Source organism: Octopus bimaculoides, chromosome 19, assembly GCF_046866305.1.
Source record: "Octopus bimaculoides isolate indiv1 chromosome 19, ASM4686630v1, whole genome shotgun sequence".
Lineage (NCBI taxonomy): Eukaryota > Metazoa > Mollusca > Cephalopoda > Octopoda > Octopodidae > Octopus > Octopus bimaculoides.
In genome coordinates, this window is record NC_142946.1 from 9,393,134 (window position 1) to 9,403,133 (window position 10,000).

General features: G+C 33.1%; 1 protein-coding gene across 9 annotated transcripts in view; it reads left to right on the forward strand.

Moving 5' to 3' along the window:
- The window catches only part of LOC149131760 (uncharacterized), a 1,392,655-nt gene that overhangs the window by 418,751 nt on the left and 963,904 nt on the right, over window positions 1-10,000 (forward strand). The window lies entirely within an intron of this gene.

Here is a 10,000-nt window from a genome sequence, read left to right on the forward strand (position 1 = left end):
ATATTGTGAACATAAAACTTCAACTGACTGTATTGCCCAACTGCTGGAGAGCAGTGAGCGCCTGGCAATATTAAAGGTTCCAGGGTGTGTTGGTGCTAGCAGTAGTAGTAGTGGTGGTAGTGATGATGGTTGTGCTAGTAGTATTAGTAGTAGTAGTAGTTGTAGTAGTAGTAGAGATGTTATGAGCGACGTTTGTGGTGAGGTTGTTGATGACAATGATGATGATGACGACGACGGTGATGTTATTAATGAAAACATTCGCACTGCTACATACTTATACATACACTATTTTATATTGAGAATATGTTGTCTATTGACTTTTTATACATGCTAGGCCACTGGTAGTGAAATTTCTAAAAAAAACTCATTACCCTATATATATTTTACGTATATGTTTTTAGCAATTTTTAAAAGATTAATTCGGTAGTTAATATTTTATTGCTGAATGAAACTGCGCTTGCGCGGTAAATTTGATAAATTATAATGTATAACAAAGAGACACGTGTTAAAAAAAAGCGTAATAAAACATTATCAGACACATCGAAAATCCTATAAGCATCAACATCAATCTGAGTAAAACTTGAAAAAAAATAAAAAAAGAAACAAACGAAAGAAGAAGAACAATAACAAAACAACAAGCAAGTATAAAGGAGCACTCCATCGGTTACGATGACGAGGGTCTCAGCTGATAAGATCAACGGAACAGCTTGCTTGTGAAATTAACGTGCAAGTGGCTGAGCACTCCACAGACACGTGTACCCTTAACGTAGTTCTCAGGGAGATTCAGCGTGACACAGAGTGTAACAAGGCTGGCCCTTTAAAATACAGGTACAACTCATTTTTGCCAGCTGAGTGGACTGGAGCAACTTACAGTAAAGTATCTTGCCCAAGGACATAACGCGACGCCGGGAATTGAACTCACGACCTTACAATCGTGAGTCGAATGCCCTAACCACTAAGCCACGTGCCTTCACGAAACAAGTATAAAACAGCAAGCTAAACAAGAATAGTAACATCAACAACTATTAAATAAAAAAAATGAAAAGTCGAAATAACATAGACAACAACAAGAATAACTTGCAAGTATCAAGACAAATGCGTAACTTTTCTGTAAGAAAATGACATAAATATGTAAATTTAATATATGCCATGAATGAAAGACAAATTAGAATTATGTTTCTGTGAATAAATGGCGACGAAACGTAGAGAAATTTTATTTAAAAATAAAAATGGATAAAAAATGTCAGAAAGATCGTAGGTGAAACAATACAATAGACGAGAATTTTCCTTTCTTTTTTTTTTTGGAATTTTCGTTTAAATGAGATAAAGCTAAAATAAATAAATGATGAGGAGAGAAAAAATTATTCAGTAGATGATAATATTGATGAGGAAGAAGAAGAAGAAGAATAATTAAAAGAAGAAGCGGGGGATGATGATGATGATGATGATGATGATGATGATGATGATGATGACGACGACGACGACGATGATGATGATGATGATGATGACGATGATGATGATGACGATGATGACGATGGTGATGATGATGAGGATGATGATGAATGTGATGATGATGATTTTGTTGATAAGTTGGTAATGAGGGGGCAATTTTTTTTTACCGATTGCATACGAAAATGATTAATCATGCAAAATAGCATGATTATGGCATTCTTCTCATTTTATATTTTAAATCAGTAGGTTTCTTATGCAAAACTGATTTGGTTTTTATACTTATACATACATACATACACATACACACATACATACATATATATGTTTGTGTGTGTGTATTTAAACATATATATATATATATGTGTGTGTGTGTGTGTGTGTGTGTATGTATATATATATATATATATATACATATATATATATATATATATATATATATATATATATATATATATATATATATATATATATATATATATATATATATATATATATATATATATATATATATATATATATAAATATGTATGTATAAACACAGACACACACACAGTCACACATACGATTATACGTATATACATTTGTACATATATTCATGTTTATGCTTATTATATATTCATGAAGCAAACATAGAACATATATACACTTATATAAATATTCATATACGTATATATATATATGTATATGTTTGTGTGTATGCGTGTGTGCATTGTGTGTTTACATGTGTAAGTGTGGAGGGTATCGACAATGAATACACACACACACACGCACAGACATAAGTACATACTCTGCTTGATTGCTTAATCTAAGAACCATTAAGAGACGATGACAGCAACGGAAAGTCTCTGACGATGACGGCAATGGAAACGATGACGGAAATGACAAATACAAACGCAATGGTGATGACATCATCAACAATGCCATGAACAGCATAAAGTTTTGCAACAACGGTCGTGCCTTTTGGTAATTAGCTATAAAATGATGAGCGATTCGACAACGATTTGTCACGTCGTGGATTCACATTAAAGTTACAAATTTTTAGCTACGAAACTGCTTGGACTATAAACTGGATATATTTCTTAGAATTTCATGCTACGATTAATGAGCGGCCTAATTAAGATATGCAAAAATGTCGAATATAGAATATCGGGTGCGGTGGGATATTGATGAAAGAACTTAATCGATTTTCTAAATTTGAATGGTATTTCATTAAAAAACAAACAAACGCGATAGAAACGTATCTTAAGATTTTCTAAATTGAATTTAAGTTTAAAGGAAAATTAATAGAGAAATTGCTTTGCAGCTTGGGTGATATTATTAACGACGAAAATAAAAATACAACGGCAACAATGATAAATAACAACATGAACATCAAGCAAACAGCAACAGCATTAACGATAACGACCGAAACAATAGGTACGGCATTAAATAAACATAACCCTCGAGAAACAAAATCGCCACTGACTCCATCGAGGGATAATTTTACGATATGTTTGCATGTTTAACGTTTAGTTTACACGCTGACAAACACATTTCCTTATACGTTATAGGAGCGCTTAAACAAAAACGTACAAATGGTTGTATGTATGTATGTATGTATGTATGTATGTATGTAGATTTCCCAAGAGTTTAGAAAGCTGCCGTTTTTATTTTGCAGTGCTTTGAAGAAAGATTCTCTTCTTGCAGAAAGATTCTCTTCTTGCAGAAAGATTCTCTTCTTGCAGAAAGATTCTCTTCTTGCAGAAAGATTCTCTGGCATAGTTTTGTAAATAAAATACTACAAGTTATGTAGAAATGCTTGTCGCTAGTACTTATTATGTCGATCGAGAGAGATAAAGAGAAGAAAGTGTTGAACAAGCTATTGTCACTTAAATACACTGACCTACATATGTCATTTCATCCCTTGATCTGTTTTGTATTTTATAAAATACTACGGAGATGGCTAACGGCACACATGCATGTAATTCAGAATAAAGAAGCTGAATGTGAAGCTTCTGTGGCTATGATAATTTAATGGCTGGTTGGTTATTATTTATACGATTCACAAATTGTAAAAGAACGGTGTATCAAGTGCAAGAAAAATGCTTTTTGTAAAGACACACATCAGCCTCAGGAATATTAAAGAAAATGACATTTGAAAACGTCCTGTACAAATGAGGTTTCCATAAAAAGTACAGTATGGCAGAGATGAATCAGAACTAAACAACAACCGATCTAACTTGTTTCAGATTTGACTAAAATGTCATCAAAGATCGCAGAACTGTTGGCTGTCCACAGGGACAGAGAAAGTAAGCTGTAATTTATAGTTATTTATGGAGTATATTCAATGTGAAAAGTAAGTACAATGGCTCCCCCACTGTTTAATACGATCTAAGTTTGTGAATAATGAAACAGAATTCTGTTAATATTGTATATTATATATAACGGCAGTTGATGTGTTAACTGATCTTTGAAATTAGTTTAATAGAAATGGAAATTGACAGATTGTTAACTTTTCCTGTCGATAGTGATGTGACCACGTTTCTGATAATCCAAACACGGTCTAATAGATACATACATGCATACATATATACATACATATGTGCATATATGTATATATATATATATATATATATATATATATATATATATATATATATATATATATATATATATATATATATATATATATTACTACGGCACTCCGTCGGTTACGACGACGAGGGTTCCAGTTGATCCATTCAACAGAACAGCCTGCTCATGAAATTAACGTATAATTGGCTGAGCACATAAGTAAGCCCATAAATGTGAAACAAGGGCGAGCAATTGTACTCGAATACCAGAGATAGAGTACTATGCTTTATTATTATAGCTGCAAAGATACCACAAATAAATCTGCTACTCAGAGTTTTACGTTTCCGTTCATTTGGACAGTTGTGATTCAGAATCCCAACTGTATGACGAACGGGAACGTGAAACTCTGAGTAGCAGTTCTTTTTGTGGTGTTTTTGCAGCTTTAATAATAAAGTACACATACACACACACACACACACACACACACACACACACACACACATATATATATATATATATATATATATATATATATATATATATATATATATATATATATACATACATACATACATACATACATACATACATACATACATACATAAATTTTTGCCTGAGAAATACATACCTATATAAAAATGAGGAAGGGCATATTTTCTTTTCGCTTCATAGGCTCATGAGACCGTCTCTCAGGTTCTGTGGCGACAGATTTCCAATTTTTGCTCGATGATTGAACTGGAGCAGCGTATATTGAGGTGTTTTACTCAAGAACAAAACCCATCGATCGCACAAGGTATCAAAACCACAACTCTACGATCATGAGTAGAATACACTAACTACTAAACCACGACGCTCCATGTATATCTGTCTATATATCTATGTCTGACTATCTATCTATCGATCTATCTATTTATCTATTTATCATCTATCTGTCTGTTTGCCTGTCTGTCTATCTATCTATCTATCTATCTATCTATCTATCTATCTATCTATCTATCTATCTATCTATCTGTCTGTCTGTCTATCTGTATATCTGTCTATCTGTCTATCTGTCTATCTATCTATCTATCTATCTATCTATCTATCTATCTATCTATCTATTTATCATCTATCTGTCTGTTTGCCTGTCTGTCTATCTATCTATATATATGCATACATACATGCATATCTATACGTACACACGCTGAAACACACACGTATACATACATGCATCTATGCATGCATCACACACGCACATACATACACACACACACACACAAACACACACACACACACACACACACACAAACACACGCTTATACGTAGACACTTAATACATAAATTCAAAGACAGAGTCTTACACGCGTGCATTGGGTAAGGAATGGAGCGGTGACTACTGGTGTGAGAGAAAGAAGAGGGTCCTTCTTAGTTTTAATGACTAAATAATCAATATTTATCTTGCAGGCAAGCACAGAGATTTTGCATCGTCTATTGTTTGAGCCGTGGTATTGTTTCATTAGTGGAGTTTCAGCTAATTGCCTTGTTGGCTGCTCTATAGTCAATGCGGTTTAAAATCCCAGGAAAATCCTACACTGCTTCTACTAATTCAAACTGACATACACACGTTTGCTTTACACCTCCTACCCCGACTGCGTCTATACCTATTTCTACTTTCACTATCGTTTATTACCAGCCGAAAGTCCAGTGGAATATAGTTTTTTTATTATTTTTGATATAATTATAAATATGATACCAGGTGCGTATTCTCAACTTCTGGTTCAAAATGTTGGTAAGGGAAGACTCAATGATCTAATTAAGAATATTCTGATAGCTTATTTGTCAGCAGTTTGTATTGCTTATGGATAAATCTATAATGACGATCTTGCTCGGTGTATCCGACACTAGATAGATACAGAGACATTTAGTTGATGTCTTCATAACGGTGTGTGATAGCCAGCTGCAGAGAAGAGGAGGAAGGAGAATGCATAAAGAAATACTGAGGTAGTTAGATATAGGAATAGATAGATAGACAATAATGTTTAGAGAGGAAGAGAGGTAGAGAGGGGGGATTGAGAGGGGGAAGGAGAGAGGAGAGAGTGAGGGGGAGAGAGGGAGAGAGAAGGAGATGGGAGAGAGGGGAGAAACGGAGTGAGTGAGAGACGGAGAGAGAGAAAGAATATTACAGACAGTCAGGTAGACAGACAGATGGATAGAAATATTCATAGATAGATAGATAGCTAGCTAGCTAGCTAGATAGATAAATAAATAGATAGATAGATACATAGATAGATAGATAGACAGATAGACAGAAAGAAAGAAAGAAAGAAAGAAAGAAAGAAAGTAAGCAAGAAAGTAGGATCAAAATTTAAACAGAAAAAAAAACTTCAAGGGTGAGGAGAAAAATTTCAAAGATATGGAGAAAGAAAAACAGAAAGGAAGAAAGTTTTATACGATGAGAAAAAAACAAAAAACAGAACAAATAAAAACGAAAAGAAACAAAGCTACTTATAAATAAATGGAATATTCTGATGTTAAGAGGTAGATTTGGCGAAATATAGGGGGAAAGTCAATGAAGAAGAAGCGTAATGGAAAGACAACTCTGGAAAGAAAGAGAATTAAGAAAGAAAATGAACCATAAACGAAGATTAGTGAAGAGAATGAGGGAGAAAGAAGATGACTGAGTGACCGACGGACCCTGTGTCAAATATGGCAAGAAGGATAACAAGATAGTAGACTGGACATGCAGATTATATAGGGAGATAGGGTAATACAATGATTTCGTGATAAATATTTGTTGGTACTTACTGAACTTTGGTAACATAGATGATGCTTTTGGTAAATTAAACTGGGGCTAATGCAGTTTCGCATCTCTCCTTGAAAAATGCATATCTTTTTGAAAATCGTTTTTTGGATTCCCACGTTTCAGATGGCGGAGTTTATGAATATGCAAAAACAAAAAAAAAAGAAAAGAAATTTAACCCTACCCCTTTAAAATTTTGAGCTCTTTCGAAAATGTTTTCCCCCTATGTTTTAGATGGCGGAGATTCGGAATATGCAAGAAACCAGATTTTCAAGATTTAAATTCAGTAAGCATATAGATATGTGTATAAAGACAGATATGAATGTCTTCCTGGGGCTAAAAGCAACAGTTACACCGTCTTCTATAGGACCGCCACATTTAGTTGACAAATATATTTTATGAATAAACGGACAGGGATAAATACATAGACAGATAGATAAATAAATGGATGAAAATTTAAAAAAAAAAAAAAATTGGGGGAGGGTGAAATTTGAGCCCCTTATTAAACTTTATAACATTATTTAGTAAACATTAATGTTTGTTTCTCATAAATGGTGAATATTTATTTACATTAAATTATTATTTACGATTATAAACACAAGTAAACCTCAAATTCTTTTCACTTTAATGTTTTTGTCTGCATTTGGTTTCGATTTGCAGATGTTTATCAAATCGCTACGAACACTTCAAAGTAAACAGAATCAAAAATTTAAATGGAGAGAGAGGTGGGGGTTAGTTTTTTTTTTGTATAATTGTCATCTCCGACATCTAAAGCGTAGGAATCCCAAATTTTTTTTTTCCCAAAAAATGCATTTTTCAATGAGAGATGCGAAACCGCATTAGCCCCGTTAAACAAATATGGAAAGGAAGTACGGTCATATATATTATATGATATATAACATACGTTTATATATATATAGTTGTTATTTATCCTTTGCCTTCTCGTTCTACGTTTTCCCTCAGCCTTCTTGTTTTGTGACGTGGTTTCTCATATACCAGCGCCCTGGTTCTCAAAGAAAAGAAATCAGGTGTTCAGAGCCTAAATATTGCTTGGGGACAGACGATGCGTTGAAAAACGTTCCTGAACACGTGTTTTAATGACTTTTTTATTTTATATAACGTACATTATATCATAGGTATTAATATATATGCATGTATATATGTGTATGTATCTTCGCCTTTCACTATGTATGCATTTATATATATATATATACACACACGGTGCGTAAAATATTTGAGGACAAACAGATATATAATAACTATGGATTCGTCTTCATTCCGATGGATGCATTTCCATATCATACGCACACACATACACAGACACACGTGAACACACACTCATATATTTATATATACACACACATACATATTCGCTTATTATTCGCTCTTTATTTCTGTTGTAACGAGTTGACTCTCAGGTTTTGCACTTTTACATCCTTAGTCTACGTGATTTGATGAAGCTTCCTCTAAACTGCAACTACCCAGTACTATGTACACACATGCATATATGCATACTCACACACTCACACAAACATACACGCACCTACCACACAGACACACTCATACACACGCATATGTGTGTATATACCATTACATACAAAACTACGTACATTCGTACACAAACACAAAGAAACGTACGTAAAAATACACCTACGTACCGACATGCATAGATGTATAGATATAAAATCATGGATACATACAGATACCAGAACGATACACACATGTCGGCAGCACCACGAGTTCGTCGCAGTCTGTTATCAATCAGGTGATACTGTGTTTAGTTATAAATTCATAAAATATTTGTATTTGATATATATAGGTTGAAAACAGCCACAACACGATCGTTATGAGATGAAAGCAAATCATGGTATCGATATTTATAGTGTTTGTGATATACAATTTCATAGCAATCTGATTCCCTACCGTATTGGTTGCAATTATTGAATTATATCTCTCGTACAAATAGAGTATTAGAAACATAATCCATCTGTACGAAGACGTATCCTTATGTGTGTATATATATATACATATATATATATATATATATATATATATATACATATATATATATATATATATATATATATATATATATATATATATATATATATATATATATATATATATATATATATATATATATATATATATATATATATACACTCATATATTTATATACATACACATAGATATATATATATAAACACACACATATATACATATATACATATGGTCATATATGTATATGTATAAATATATATATATATATATATATATATATATATATATATATATATACACACACAGACATGCACATTACATCTCTCGATGTATTGGTAATAACAACGATACGTTCAAATTTAGCAGAGATGTGATAAATTCTTCGAGGAATTAATGCGTTAGCGGACAGTACCAACTGGAAAAGCGACATAGTAAATTTCAGTGGGGAATACGCATTATTTCGTGTAGTTCTGTATAAACAATGATCTCGAAGATGTGATAGTCGTTGCTTTGAAACATCTTTGATCTTAAATCTTTTCAGTTGGTGCTTATCCGTTACTAAAGGAAAACAGCAACAACTAATATTAGAAGTTTACAGGTAATCTAAATTGCTTACCATATCTTCTAATAATAACTTCCTTATAATAATGTTCAATATATATTGTAGAGGAAATCCTTGCTAGCTTCATTCGATGTAATACACAACGTATATCTATGTATTCGTTCTCTTAAAGATGAGGAATAAATACAACCAGCTTCCCTGCAGTATATGAAATTAGAGAATAGAAACAAGTATTGTAAATAGCATAGCGAAAATGAAACTACATGATGCTCAACCATTTCAGTAATACTTATTTTCAGACTTTGCTATGCTGTCATAAATGTTAAAGAACAGTGGTACTGTCGATAGAAAAAAAGGTTTATTATTCTGTCTGTAGTAAGGCGGTGAGCTGGCAGAATTGTTAACACGCTGGGCAAAATGCTTACCAGTAATCTATCTGTCTTTATGTTCTGAGTTCAAATTCCGCTGAGGTCGACTTTGGTTTTCATCCTTTTGGGGTCGATAAATTAAGTACCAGTTGCGTAATGAGGTCGATCGAATCGACTTGCTCCAAATTTTCGGGCCTTGTGCCTAGAGTAGAAATGAATCGTTAGCACGCCGGGCCAAATGCTTGGTGGTATTTCATCTGTCTTTATGTTCTGAGTTCAGATTCC